Raw genomic sequence first — 13924 nt, 5'->3', positions numbered from 1 at the left:
TGTTTTACTTGATATGAGTCAGAGGTAAAGAAAAGACGACCCCTTAGAATGACACCCACTCTCCAAGTTAAAAATAATCATTTAGCACTTCGTTTAAGACACCTTCAAAAGCTCAGGAGTCTTTGGCTCCACAATTTAAAATATTAACTTAACTGAAACAAATATTGCTGTTCTGTTAAAATTCAATGCTTGCATATCTTGTTACAAAACAGTGGATTGAAAGTTTTCCTAATCATTCTGCTGTGGAATGAAACTCCTTGGTTGGGAAATGGTACACAAGTTTTTGGGGCACCGAGTGCTTTGGACATTAGCAGTCTGGCTGGAAAGATGCCATCTGCCACGTACCTGGCTCGAATGTACTAGCACAGCTCTGGGCAGAAATTTTGCTTCAGAGCAGCCCAAAAGGACTTTTTTTCTTTTGTAAATGAAGAATTCAGCTGATAATCAGTGCTTTCTGGGGATTGTAGCGGTGAGAGAAGGGGTCAATGACATGGGATCTACACGAAAGCTGTTTTCTGTCTGCTCCACGAGCAGGTCTGTGAGAAACGGACCTGCCAGAACACCCGCCCTTGGTGTGAGCAGTCTGTTTTCTGCTTACATACACAGACTTGATTTATAATCCCAGTCCGGACAGCATCTGAGTCTAATTACCTGGGTATATGAAAGTTCAGGAGATCGCAACTAAGTTAGCAATTCAGGGATGCGCTTTACCAGAAGCAGATGGAAAAAATAAAACACTTTAGTTTATGACTATTTTTCTATTTGGGGGAAGGAGAAAGAACAAAAAGAGTTGCCAAATTGATCCTTGTCAAGCACTAATTAAATATTATTCATGATTAATTTTGATGTTGATGTATTCAGCGTTTTAGCTGTGTCATAAATATCTGAAAGAATGAAATAACTCACTTTGTGTAGCTGTAATAAATCATGCATACCACAGTCCCCACGTGGCCTCCTGAGCCAGCCCCTTATTATTATTTTTTTAGATATGTACACTTTTAGTGACTTTTATGGTTATTAGAGATGTGAGGAAATAATTTCCTAATTATGCCTTGCTGCCATTACATTTAATTAAAAACAGATATTTGTTAAATTACAAAGAATGAATAGTTTCTATTGTATAGAAATAGTTATTGAAATATTTACAGATGAAATGATATAAAACTGGGGATCTTCTTTAAAAGAAAATCCAGGGTGTCTGGAAGAGGAGTGAGTGGTTGGGGATATAAATGAAGCAAGAGTAGCCATGAACTGATAATTTCTGATGCTCAGTCATGGGTCCATGGAAGTTCATTTTAATATCCTCTATTTTTTGTATATTTTGTAATTTTCTATAATAAAACTCTAAATTGTATTTCTTTGGGAAGAGGCTCACATATATTCCTTAAGAGTGACTTAGTGGGTTTTCACTGTAAGCATGCATTCTTTCAGTTACAAACCATGGCTCAGAAAATGGGGTTGGTAGACTAATAATGATGCGAGTGATGAACATACCAATACCAGCTTCTGTTTAATTGAACATCAGCACGATGCCAGGCACCCTGCTATTTGCTTTACACATTTATTTATTATGCAGGTTAAGTATTTTTATCCTTATTTTGTAGATGAATAAACTGAGACTTAAAGAGACTCAACTACTTGTCAAAGACTACATACTCTGTAACAGAAATGAGGTATCCAAGTTTTCAAAGCTAATCTTACTCTCTTTCTCTTTTTTAATTTATGAAGAGACTGCTTAGTGAGGCAGTTTGGCTAGAACCATGAATTCAAGTAATCTGAACGGGAAGGGACTTTTGCTCACGAGCTCAGTCATTCAATCGTATCTAACTCTTTGCAACCCCATGGGCTGTAGCCAACCAGGATCATCTGTCCATGGGATTCTCCAGGCAAGAATACTGGAGTGGGTTGCCATGCCCTCCTCCAGGCGTCTTCTCAGCCCAGGGATTGAACCTGTGTCTCTTCTGTCTCTCGCATTGGCAGGCAGGTCCTTTGCCACTAGCGCCACTCTAGGGCTCCTGCATCCACAGGCGGATTCTTTACCACTGAGCCACCTGCGAAGCCCACAGAAGGGACTTTAGAGATGGCACATAGGTACATGCCTACTCCCTGCTCCTGCGCCTGTGGTGGCAGACATTGCTAACAGATTGGGGCATGGAATCCCTCTCTGCATTGTGTCCCAGACAGCTCAGAGCTGGCATTCGGATACAGCTCCATTCATCCTCTTATTCTCTCACCACCAGATGAGAAAACTGGGACCCAGAGAGAGGCAGGAGTCACTCAAGATCTCATAGCTGACAGGGGGCAAGGTACTCGTCTCCTGAGGTACGTCTAGGGTTCCTCCCACCATAATAGCTGAGTGCCCTTCCAGATCAAACTTTCAATGATGCTCTGTATGTTCACACGTGGAACTGTTTAGAAGAGTGCTAAGTGCATGAGCGCTCATTCGTGTCTGACTCTGCGACCCCATGGACTGCAGGCTGTCAGGCTCCTCTGTCCATGGGATTTTTCAAGCAAGACAACTGGAGTTGCCATTACGGCCTCCAGGGGGATCTTCCAAACTCTGGGATTGAACCCACATCTCCTGTGCCTTCTGCCTTGGCAGGCAGATTCTTTACCACCAAGTCATCTGGGAAACACGCTAAGTACTGGATCAGTGTTAGCTGCTATTACTATAAGGAGGGAAAATGTAAAATATACTAACTGTAAGATATAAGGGCTGTAAATAAAGGCACATCCATGTTCAAAAGCATCTGCTGGTGTCCTAAAAGCATAACAAAGCCCTGGACATAACAAAGCTGGCCCTGAGGCTGCAGGCTCAGGCCCCAGGGCTCCCAGCAACACGGGAGCTACCCGCAACTTCAGTTCCCAGACGGTGCTCCTCAGGAACGGGCATGGAAGGCACCCTTCTCAGGGCTCTGTCCAGTCTAGATTGATGATGTAAAGCAGCCGACCTTTTAGCCTCGCCTTTGTACGGCGCCCCACCAGCCTCACCAGCACAGCCTTGGCAGACCCATCCACCACTGAGTTCCTGCTCTGATGTGGCATCCTGGTTTGGGCTTCTTTCATAATCTCAGGCCTCCCTCTTCTGCTCTGAAGACTTCTGAATCCTTGGACAACTCTGACTAACAGAGTTTCCTGTTACCTTTACCTGCGTACAGCAAAATTTTATGCAAACAGAAAATGTTCTTCCCGCAGCCTTTGTTCTTCAGTGGCTTTGTGGGTTGAGTCTGCCTTGCCGAGGAGATCCAGGGATGATGCAGGTATTGTGAATGGAATTTGTTGTTGTTGTTTTTTAATCTGTGAATTAAACAGCTAATAGAAACGCATGTAATTTGTGTGACAAGTGACAGCTTGTGTGAAAATAACTTACCCAGATCCTGTTACGCATTTGCATCCATTATGCTGGGGAAAGCCGTATGTCACTGGTAGATCATTAAGTCTTAGTCACCAGTGTTTTCCTAGGTGAAAGGGTAATTATTTTTGCTGTTTGTTCGTAATTTATTAATAGTGAAGAACATTAGGGTAAAGGATTATTTCAAACAAAGTGACAGATCAGATGTGTGGAAGGCATAGTGATCCAGAGGTTGATAAGAGAAGCTATTAGTGCAAAGATAAGCTTTAGTTTGGGATCTGCTTGTGCTACCACTGATCGGCATTTCAGATAAATTAGGTGAATGCAGAAGACTGAACAGAAACTATAGAGAATATTTCCGCTTTGGATGGAATCAGCTGTGCTCTAGAGTAAAAGCACAATTTCCTATATTGTTACATGCATACTACTGGTGGTATACAGGGTGATTTTTAATGAGGCACAAAAATGTATTTTTTTTCAATAGTAATGTGTTCATCTTAAATATGCTAGGAAGACATGAAAGCCTACCAAGTCTGTGATTTCTTTGATTATTTATTATTTATTTTGCTTAAGCTTAGGTTAAGCTAGGTATTTATGTTTTAAAAGTGAGTTAAGTAAAAGAGAGTAAAGTAAATACATAAATAATAAAGATGGTGTTCAAATATGACAAAAATTGAGGTAATAAGATGTAAAGCAATGATGTTTAAGGAACACTGAATATATGATTCAAAGCAGGTATTGGGAGAAATTTACTGGCTTTTTATTCTGAGTGTGAGATGCAAAGATTAAAGTCTTGAAGGTGTGATTGGCTTAAATGTGAGCTGACGTTTTGTCTGAACGCTTCCAACTGCTTCCTAGTTGAGCTCTGGAATGACTTCAGCCTGGACCTCAGTTTCCACATCTGTAAGCCAGGGGGTTGAGATGATCTCCAAGTTAACTTCCAGCCCTGCGTTTTTGGTTCTGTCTGGTAGACTGAACCAAAGATTCTGGGAGACAAGAAGAATGTTGTCACCCTTAGCGGTATGATGTTCTGGGAAGTTTAATGTATTTCTTAGCCTTCTAAAGCTCAACATTCAGAAAATGAAGATCATGGCATCTGGTCTCATCACTTCATGGGAAATAGATGGGGAAACAGTGGAAACAGTGTCAGACTTTATTTTTGGGGGCTCCAAGATAACTACAGATGGTGACTGCAGCCATGAAATTAAAAGATGCTTACTCCTTGGAAGAAAAGTTATGACCAACCTAGATAGCATATTGAAAAGCAGAGACATTACTTTGCTAACAAATGTCCGTCTAGTCAAGGCTATGGCTTTTCCAGTGGTCATGTATGGATGTGAGAATTGGACTGTGAAGAAAGCTGAGCGCCAAAGAATTGATGCTTTTGAACTGTGGTGTTGGAGAAGACTCTTGAGAGTCCCTTGGACTGCAAGGAGATGCAACCAGTCCATTCTAAAGGAGATCAGCCCTGGGTGTTCTTTGGAAGGAATGATGCTAAAACTGAAACTCCAGAACTTTGGCTACCTCATGTGAAGAGTTGACTCATTGGAAAAGACCCTGATTCTGGGAGGGGTTGAGGGCAGGAGGAGAAGGGGACAACAGAGGATGAGATGGCTGGATGGCATCACTGACTCGATGGACGTGAGTTTGAGTGAACTCTGGGAGTTGGTGATGGACAGGGAGGCCTGGCATGCTGCGATTCATGGGGTCGCAAAGAGTCGGACACGACTGAGTGACTGAACTGAACTGAACTGAACTGAACACCATAAACCCAACTGAGCTCTTGAGATGGACTAATGACTTCTTTAAAGGGGACATCACTCGTTTGGAATGTAAATTTATATGTGTTTATTAAAACGAAACCTGGTGCCCCTTCTTCTCCATCATACCCAGAATCTTCTGGGTAACTGGCGTAACCCACTCCAGCTCAGAGAGAGGGTCAAAAATTATTTCCCAAGTGAGAAGAACTCTAAAGCTGATTTTTTTTTTTTAAAGAGAAGGAGTTAGTTAGAAGAATGGGAAAGACACTTCGATCAGAGAGGATAAAAGAAGACATGCCTCATTTAGGGAGATTCAAGTGTTCACTGATACAGCAGATGATGGTTGCATTACCTCCCTGGGCAAACACTGTGACTTAGAGTGGGGAGGTCAGGGTGGACAGTGGTTTGGTCAGGCTGCAGCCCTGGTGGTGGGGAGGGAGAAGATGGGTGAACTGAGTTGGTTCATGCCATCATGAGGCCCGTCTTCATGAAGGAGCCTCACGAAGGGGCTCAGAGGCCTTGCTGAGGGTTGGGACTTACAGCCAGCCCCTGTGCCCGTGAGGAGGCAATGGTTAGGAAAGCTCTGTGATCAGAAGAACTGTGGGGAAGATGGAGGCTTTGCGAAGCACTGGCCTTTGTTTAAAGGGTGGGTGTCTAGACCTCCTCCACCAGCTCAGTGCCTGAGGGGGCCTTTCCTGTGAGGGGATCTTTCTAAGTCTGGTGACTGGCAGGCCCACTTCAGCCCCTGATGATAACATCCTTGTCCCCCTGGCGGGAAGAGCAGGGAGCAGTAATCCCGCTGCCTCCATTGTGGCCTCAGCTGCTGATTCACAAATCACTTAAAAAACAATTTTTTTTTAAAAAAAGCTGACATTTTCCTTTGAGCTTCTCTGCTTGGAGATATTTCTCTGGATTAAAAAAAAAAAAAAAACAGGGGTGTGTCTCCTCTTGCAAAAATACTTCAACTTCTGGTTGGTTTGCACGGACCATGTAAGGTATTGCTCTAGTGACAAGTAGCTTGTTCCTTCTGATGGTTTTAGACATAAGCAGCCCGTTCCTTCCCATCAGGCAGATCTGGATAAGCCATTGCCAGTTTGATGAAAATGCAACATGAGGGTGTAGGAGACAACTGCTGAGCAGGCTGCCAGAAGTTGGCTGGGCTTTCCAGAAAGAGTAGCTGTGTTACAGAGAGGGCATAAGAGAACCTGGGAACATAGCCTTGTCCTTGATTCACACAGCGGTTTAAAACTGCAGTACAGAGGAATGCCCCACCGCCAAGACCAAAATAAAAAGAGTTCTCCCACTATTCACTTTAAGCTTTGCATTAGATATCCATTATTTGAAGGATTAAAACAGAAGGATGACTGCTTGTTTGATGCACTTGATGGACGCCTAAGTTCAAAATCGAGCTCTGCTGCTTACTAGCTGTGGGGCTCTGTGCAAACGCTTGAATGTTTTTTATTTCCTTTCCCCTCTGAAGATGCAATGATAGTACACCTTCCTTATAGGATTTTGGGGAGGAACAAATTTGAAAGAACTTGGCAAAACTCTTGGTAGTGTTCGAGAAATGCTCTTGTTATTATCTGATGGGCTTTTTTTTTTTTTTTTTAAGTAACTATCACTCTTCTCATAACCCTACACAGTGTAGTAACAGGAACAATTTACAAGCGTAGGCGACAGAGTTTAGCAATGTTCTTCTTTTTTTTTTTTTTACAAATGTGAGCTCAGCTGAAGCTGGGAGGTAAGACATCTTAATTGTCCCTTTTGTTGTACAGAGGAGTCAATGGGAATCAGAGCACTTAACTGATGTGATCGAGTTCCCGGGGGGGAAATAGCGGAGAATTAGCACGCGGTTATCTGATGGTAACCTTGTCCCTCTATTGCACCAGTGTCCCTCTTAGACCCTTATGTCTTCAAGTGACATTTCCGTATAAACTCTACCCAGTTCCTGTAGGTAAACTGTCCTTATTCCTGTGAATCAAAACGCCGCAACCACCTGTGTCCTGTCACAAGCACCTGCTGGGGCACACGTGGCTTCCTAGTTCCAGGGTCAGTTAGGCAGGCAGAGGAATTTCCAGGGGGCACAGCCATGGGGGAACTGGCAGGAGTTGTTACTGATCATGCCTGTGACAAAAGTCAAAACTCGCAAGCCCGATATTCCACTCCATTCGAGTTCGGGGAAAAGCTTCTTGCTGTTTGCCTGATTACCTTGGAAAGGGTGACCAGTGAGTACAAGCTCGGAGAAGGAGAGTGATTACATCTTGATAGGGGCAGAGACAGCTTAGCGATGCCCCCTCAGTGCCTCCTGCATAATTCACAGGAGATGAGAGGCTGGGGCCTGGGAAGGTTAGTAAGTCATCTCACTCAGAGACTCCATTCAAGCCCTGTCTTCCAATATTGTTCTTTGTTGCTTCATTATGGTTTATGGAATGGGTTACCTGTTCTTTGTAGATTTTTAGTCTTGCAGACTTCTTGTAGCTTCCTTCTTGTTAGAATGGGCCTCACATTCTTTAGTTTGAGGTATAGCTTAAATGCTATCCCTTTGTATCTGCAGAGATTAATGTTACTGCAACTGCAGACACAGTGTAAGCTCTTCTTGCAGAAATGTCCTAGATGTAGCAGAGAGAGGCCTGGACTGTGAACACACCCTCCTGGTTCTGGTCTGGGTGGGCCCACTGGGTGAGCAAGACACTTCATCTCTGTGGCTACTTGTCTACAATGCTTCTTGTCTACAGAGAGATTGCTGAAGTAGTATCCAAGACGCTTCAGCTTTTAAATTCGATGATATTTAAACAGTGGTTTAGGAATAATTTAGAAGAATTGATTGGGATACCTGACTAAAACTGAAAATTGGTAAGTTGTGGAGACACGAATATTTTTATTCTTCTAAAAGTTAATTTTGCAGCTATACCAGGGATTACAGATGCATATGTTAAGCAGTTTATGTATATTCTCTTTGCATGAAAGCTAAAGATTTTTTTAAATTAAAAAAATGTTTATTCTTATTTCTTTTAAAAAATATTTTAAGAGGGCCTGTCATTCGTTTCAGAAGTTCTTATGTCTGATTTATAGTCAGAAACATGGAGGAAACCTCTAAAGGGTACAGGGTTCCTAACTGTCTCCCAGACCTGTGGCATCAGACTGTCTGGGTTGTGGGGCCCAATAGTCTATGTTTCAAAACCAGAAAAGAATCCAGCAAACTCGCTGGGCAATTCTGATGATCATAAATCACTAGGCAATCAGTGCTGAGTTAGCCTGAATTGTGTGATTATGGTGGAGTCAGTTCCTGATTCCTGACTCTGCCTTTCTCACTCCAGTATTTTCCCAGTGCCTAAGCTGAGCCATGGGAAATAATTGGGTTTTGATTCATTCATTGTAAAAATGCTTGGGTGTGTGTAGGAGAGGAAGACAGGTCTGTGCTGAGGACCAGGGCTGACTTTTCCAGTCTGTGCAGGTTGATCCTACAGCTGCACATCACACCCTGCCTTTGGTACCCTGAAGTCTCTTTGCCCGTGTCCTCAGGGACTTCTGACCCCTCACAACCCAGAGTTGCTCCCTCCTCATACAAGTCAGCAGTGCCACCCTTTTCAGATTGCTTTCTTCCCTTTTTGTGAGGGGAACAGCTTTGTTGTTGTTCAGTCACTAAGTTGTGTCCAACTCTTTGCGACCCCGTGGACTATAGCACGCTAGGCTCCTCTGTCCTCCACCATCTCCTGGAGTTTGCTCAGATTCATGGCCATTGAGCCAGTAATGTTATCTAACCATCTCATCCTCTGCTGCTTCCTTCTCCTGCCCTCAATCTTTCCCAGCATCAAAGGCTTTTCCAGTGAGTGTAAGTTGGTTCTTCGAATCAGGTGTCCAAAGTATTAGTGCGTCAGCTTCAGCAGCAGTCCTTCCAATGAATAGTCAGGGTTGATTTCCTTTAGGATTGACTGGTTTGATCACCTTGCTGTCCATGGGACTCTCCACAGTCTTCTCCAGCACCACAATTCAAAAGCATCAATTCTTTGGTGCTCATCCTTCTTTATGGTCCATTTCTCACATCCATACATGACTACTGGAAAGGAACAGTTTTATTGAGATACAATTGATACACCATATGATTCACCCATTTAAAGTGAATAAATAAGAGGTTTTTTATATGGAAGATGGTATGGAGATTCCTTAAAAAACTAGGAATAAAACCACCATATGACTCAGCAATCCTACTCCTAGGCATATACTCTGAGGAAGCCAACATATAAAAAGACTCACATACCCCAGTGTTCACTGCAGCACTATTTATGATACCTAGAACATAGAAGCAACTGAGACATCCAATGATCGATGAATGGATAAAGAGGTTGTGGTGCATATATTCAATGGAATATTACTTGGCTGTAAAAAGGAATGCCTTTGAATCAGTTCTAATGAGGTGGATGAACCTAGGACCTATTATACAGAGTAAATAAGTCAGAAAGAGAAAGATAAATATTGTATACTAACACATATGTACAGAATCTAGCAAGATGGTACTGAAGAATTTATTTGCAGGGCAGCAGTGGAGAAACAGACTTAGAGAACAGACTTATGGACACAGAGGGAGGGGAGGAGAGGGTGAGATGTATGGAGAGAGTAACATGGAAACTTCCATTGCCATATGTAAAATAGAGAGCCAATGGGAATTTACTGTATGACCCAGGGAACTCAAACAGGGGCTCTGTATCAACCTAGAGGGGTGGGATGTGGAGGGAAATGGGAGGGAGGTTCAAGAGGGAGGGGACATACGTATTCCTATGGCTGATTCATGTTGAGGTTTGACAAAAAACAAAATTCTGTAAATCAATTATCCTTCAATTAAAAAATAAATAAATTTATTAAAAAATATATTTTTGGTATATTCACATACAAGTACAGTCATCTCCACAATTTGAGAACATTTTCATCACTCCACAGAGAAACCCGTACCCTTAAGCTGCCATCTCCCCATCTCTGCATCCCCCAGCATTAGGCAACCGCTCATCTATCTCCTGTGTGTCCTTATATATCTGTCTATTCTAGACATCTCATATAAATGGAATCAAATGACATTGGTTTTTGTGACCGCTTCTTTCACTTAGCATAACGTTGCCAAGGTTTATACATGTAGTATGGTGTAACAGTATTTCATTGCTTTTTATGATCAAATAATATTCCACTATATAAATAGCCTACGTCTTATTGATCTGTTTGTCCATTGATGGACATTTGGCTTGTTTCTACTCTCTGGCTATTATGCTGTGTGAACGGTTGTGTACAAATTTTGTGTGGCCATATGTTTTCATTTCTCTTAAATATGTGCCTAGATGGGGAGCTATGGGTCACACGATAGCAGTATGTCAAAGATTTTGAGAAATTGCCACTGTTTTCCTCTGGTTTACATTCCCACCAGCAGTGTAGGAGGGTTCCAGTTTCTCTGTGTCCTTGTTAACACTAGTTATTTTTCCTTAAATAAAGACAGCCATCCTAATAAATATGGAGTGATACCTCATTGTGATTTGCCTTCTTCCATTTTTTAGCTGATTCTTACCAAATATAATTTATTTAATCCTGCCAAGAAAGGTCTTTTCAAAATCAAAATTAACTTTTAATTTTTCACTGTAAAAACGTTAGAAAATACAGATAGATAAAAGTAGAAACCCCAAATCAACCACAATCCCACCACCTATAGAAAACCAGTGTCAAACTGTGGAGCATCTCTTTAGAATCCTTTTCTATGGAATATTCACTTGTGAAAGGAGAACTTTGTAGACTCAGTGAAACCAATTGGTGGGATTATGGGGGAGCTATTTTTTGAGTAAGAATCCTGACCTTTTTCCTTCCCACTTGAGATAAGACCAGAGCTTAAGCTCCTGCTCCACCCCTGCAAATGTTCTGACCCTGAGTAGTAGGTGGAAGGAATGCATTTCTCTCTGACCCCAACAGTCCAATGAAAAATGTGTTTAACTTTCAGCCATGTAGCTGTTAGCTGTCACTGAATGAAGATCCCTGATGCCACTTAGACTTTGAGGATGGCCTTCGGTGGGGGTTGAGGGTGGCTGGGTTCTGTCATACCCTGAACCGAAGAAACTTTTGACATGATGCTGTGAGAGGCATACATTAAAAACACACACACACACACACACACAAAACATTGATCACACTAAACTCATTGGATGAAGAAAAGGATGTTGCTTGTTGCAACAGCATCTTTGGTGATCAATACCACATTTTTGCATTGATTTTGAAAAGGCAATCTTTTTCTCACATAGCTAGCTGATTAAAATTTGAATGGGGGCTTCTCTGATGACTCAGTGGTGAAGAATCTGACTGCCAATGCAGGAGACATGGGTTCTGTCCCTGATTTGGGAAGATCACATGCCATGGGGCACCTAGGCTCGTGTACCACAACTGCTGAGCCTGTGCTTTAGAACCTGGGAGCCGCAACTCCTGAGCCCATGGCCCTGGAGCCCATGCTCCACAACAAGAGAAACCACCGCAATGGGAAGCCTGCACTGCAAGCTGGACAGTAGCTACTGCTCTAGCAACCAGAGGAAACCCACATAGCCACTAAGACCCAGCACAGCCCCTACCCCCCAAAAAAGTTGAAGGTTGAATGTTAACTTCCTTTTTTTATTCCATAACGACTCAAATTGTCAAAAGTTGGTTGTAAACCTGTGTTTTGCATCTTATTAATAGAATGTATTTTTTCTTATCAACAGTGGCATTCTAACTGGCAGCCAGGTTCTGAGGCTAGCACAGGTCTGTTTTAGCCCTAATAATAAAAACTAGTTAATATTATGGAGGACTTACTATATGCCAAGCTTTCACATGGATGATTTCACTCAAGCTCACCACCACCTTATGAGTTACAGTTGATCACTTTCCCCGTTTAATGGCTGAGAAACCTTAGGTTACACAATGTAGTCTGGTTGGAGTCTGGAGTGCCAGCGTTCTCCAAAATGGTGTTGGTCTGAAACTTGTCACTAAACACAACAGGAAAACAACATAATTGAAGAAGAAACAAGGTTTACTTATCTGGCCACCCTGTGTAGATGTCACACTCTGGGCTACCTCAAGTGTGGCCTCCCTCTGATCTGTGTGTGGGTGTGCTAAGTTGCTTCAGTCGCTGACTCTGTGACCCTATGGACCGTAGCCCACTAGACTCCTCTGTCCATGGGATTCTCCAGGCAAGAATACTGCAGTGGGTGGCCATGCCCTCCTCCAGAGGATCATCCCAACTCAGGGATCGAACCTGCATCACTTAACATTTCCTGCTTTGGCAGGTGGGTTTCTTAGCACTAACACCACCTGGAAAGCCCTCTGTCTTCCTGGCCTTACTATTAATATGTGGGAAGGAGGTTTAGAATTAAGTGAGGTCAGCCTCTCCTGCAGGGAACATCGCTACAGCAACAGCCTTTTGGCCAGTTAAGCACTTGTGAATGCACTTGAGGAGCAAGAGGAGAGCCAGGATGGTTTCAACTCTTTTTTCTTGATTGCCACCCCAAGGTCATGAAAGGAATGGAGAACTGGGGAGAGACGGGCACAGCAATGCGGTGGGAGGTGGCTCTGGTGGTTCCCCCACCACTTGGAAGGCATTGTAGGAGGGCTGGGGGGATCATGAGTGACCCAGGGCCAGGGGCAGGGACACATTTACTGCCAGCCCATCGTGAGCCAGCCTCCATGCTGGGCTCTTGGACAGCCTCTTAAAACAAGCGCTGTTGTCATAAATAGGTAGTAAAGTCACATTTTATTCTGACCACCTCTCAGTGACATAGGTGTTAACTTGCGTCCTTAAATCCTTTTGGAACAAAGCTGGGTGTGAGCAGTTAAGGCTGTCATTCCTGTGTGATGGACGAGTTTGCAGGCTCAGAGAGCAGAGATAACTGGTTTAGTGTCATACAGTCCCCAAATGACAGAGCCAGACTGCAGTTCTGTCTGGATTCCAGAGGCATGAGAGTATATATTTAGTTTATTTTCTGGAGCTTAGGATTCTGCATCCTGTGCTCTCTTGTGAAACCTTGGGGTGGGGTCGGAGTGAGCAGCCTGCTGGCCTAGCAGGAAGGAGGCCTGGACTCCAGCCTGGTTCTTGGTCCCAGGGCCAAGTGAAGGCTGATTGCTGACTTCATGTCCCACCTTTTGCCAAAACATAACTGGAGTGAATTAAGAGTTTTACAAAATGCTTCTAATGCTTTTTTCAAGCCTTTAGTGCTTTGGGTTGAGGGTCAGACCTGGGTTGGAATTCAGATCTTAGGCTGCTTATATAAATTCTGTTGCTGCTGCTGCTAAGTCCCTTCAGTCGTGTCCAACTCTTTGCGACCCCATGGACTGTAGCCCACCAGGCTCCTCGTCCATGGGGATTCTCCAGGAAAGAATACTGGAGTGGTTGCCATGCCCTCCTCTGGGGGATCTTCCTGACCTAGGGATCGAACCCACATCTCCTTCAGCTCCTGCATTTCAGGCGGATTCTTTACCTCTGAGCCACCAGGAGAAGCCCATAAATTCCATTAGCCTTCATTTCTGAGGAGCGGATAATACTGACCATTTAGTAGGTTTGCTGGGAAGAGGATGCTTGGTACGTGGTTAACGCTCAAGAAATGTTAGCTGTTACTCTTGTTACCATCTGTCCTCCCCACTTTCTTAAATAGCCCTGAAAGGGCCCTCTGTCACCCCTCTACCATTCACTCCCGTTGAGACCCCTTAGGTTCAACTATTCTATGGAAAGTTATTCATGGATGCTGCCCTTGTTTGGAGTTTACTGGTGGTTGGGGGCCTTCCCCATCTAACTGGGAGACTCATTTGCTACGTTGGGTCT

At 43.4% G+C, this 13924-nt stretch overlaps 1 protein-coding gene across 2 annotated transcripts in view; it reads left to right on the top strand.

The window, feature by feature from the left end:
- Positions 1–13924, top strand: part of LOC133226928 (uncharacterized) — a 194341-nt gene that overhangs the window by 23387 nt on the left and 157030 nt on the right. The window lies entirely within an intron of this gene.

Source organism: Bos javanicus, chromosome 15, assembly GCF_032452875.1.
Source record: "Bos javanicus breed banteng chromosome 15, ARS-OSU_banteng_1.0, whole genome shotgun sequence".
Classification (NCBI taxonomy): Eukaryota; Metazoa; Chordata; class Mammalia; order Artiodactyla; family Bovidae; genus Bos; species Bos javanicus.
This window is presented reverse-complemented; position numbering and strand designations above follow the sequence as displayed.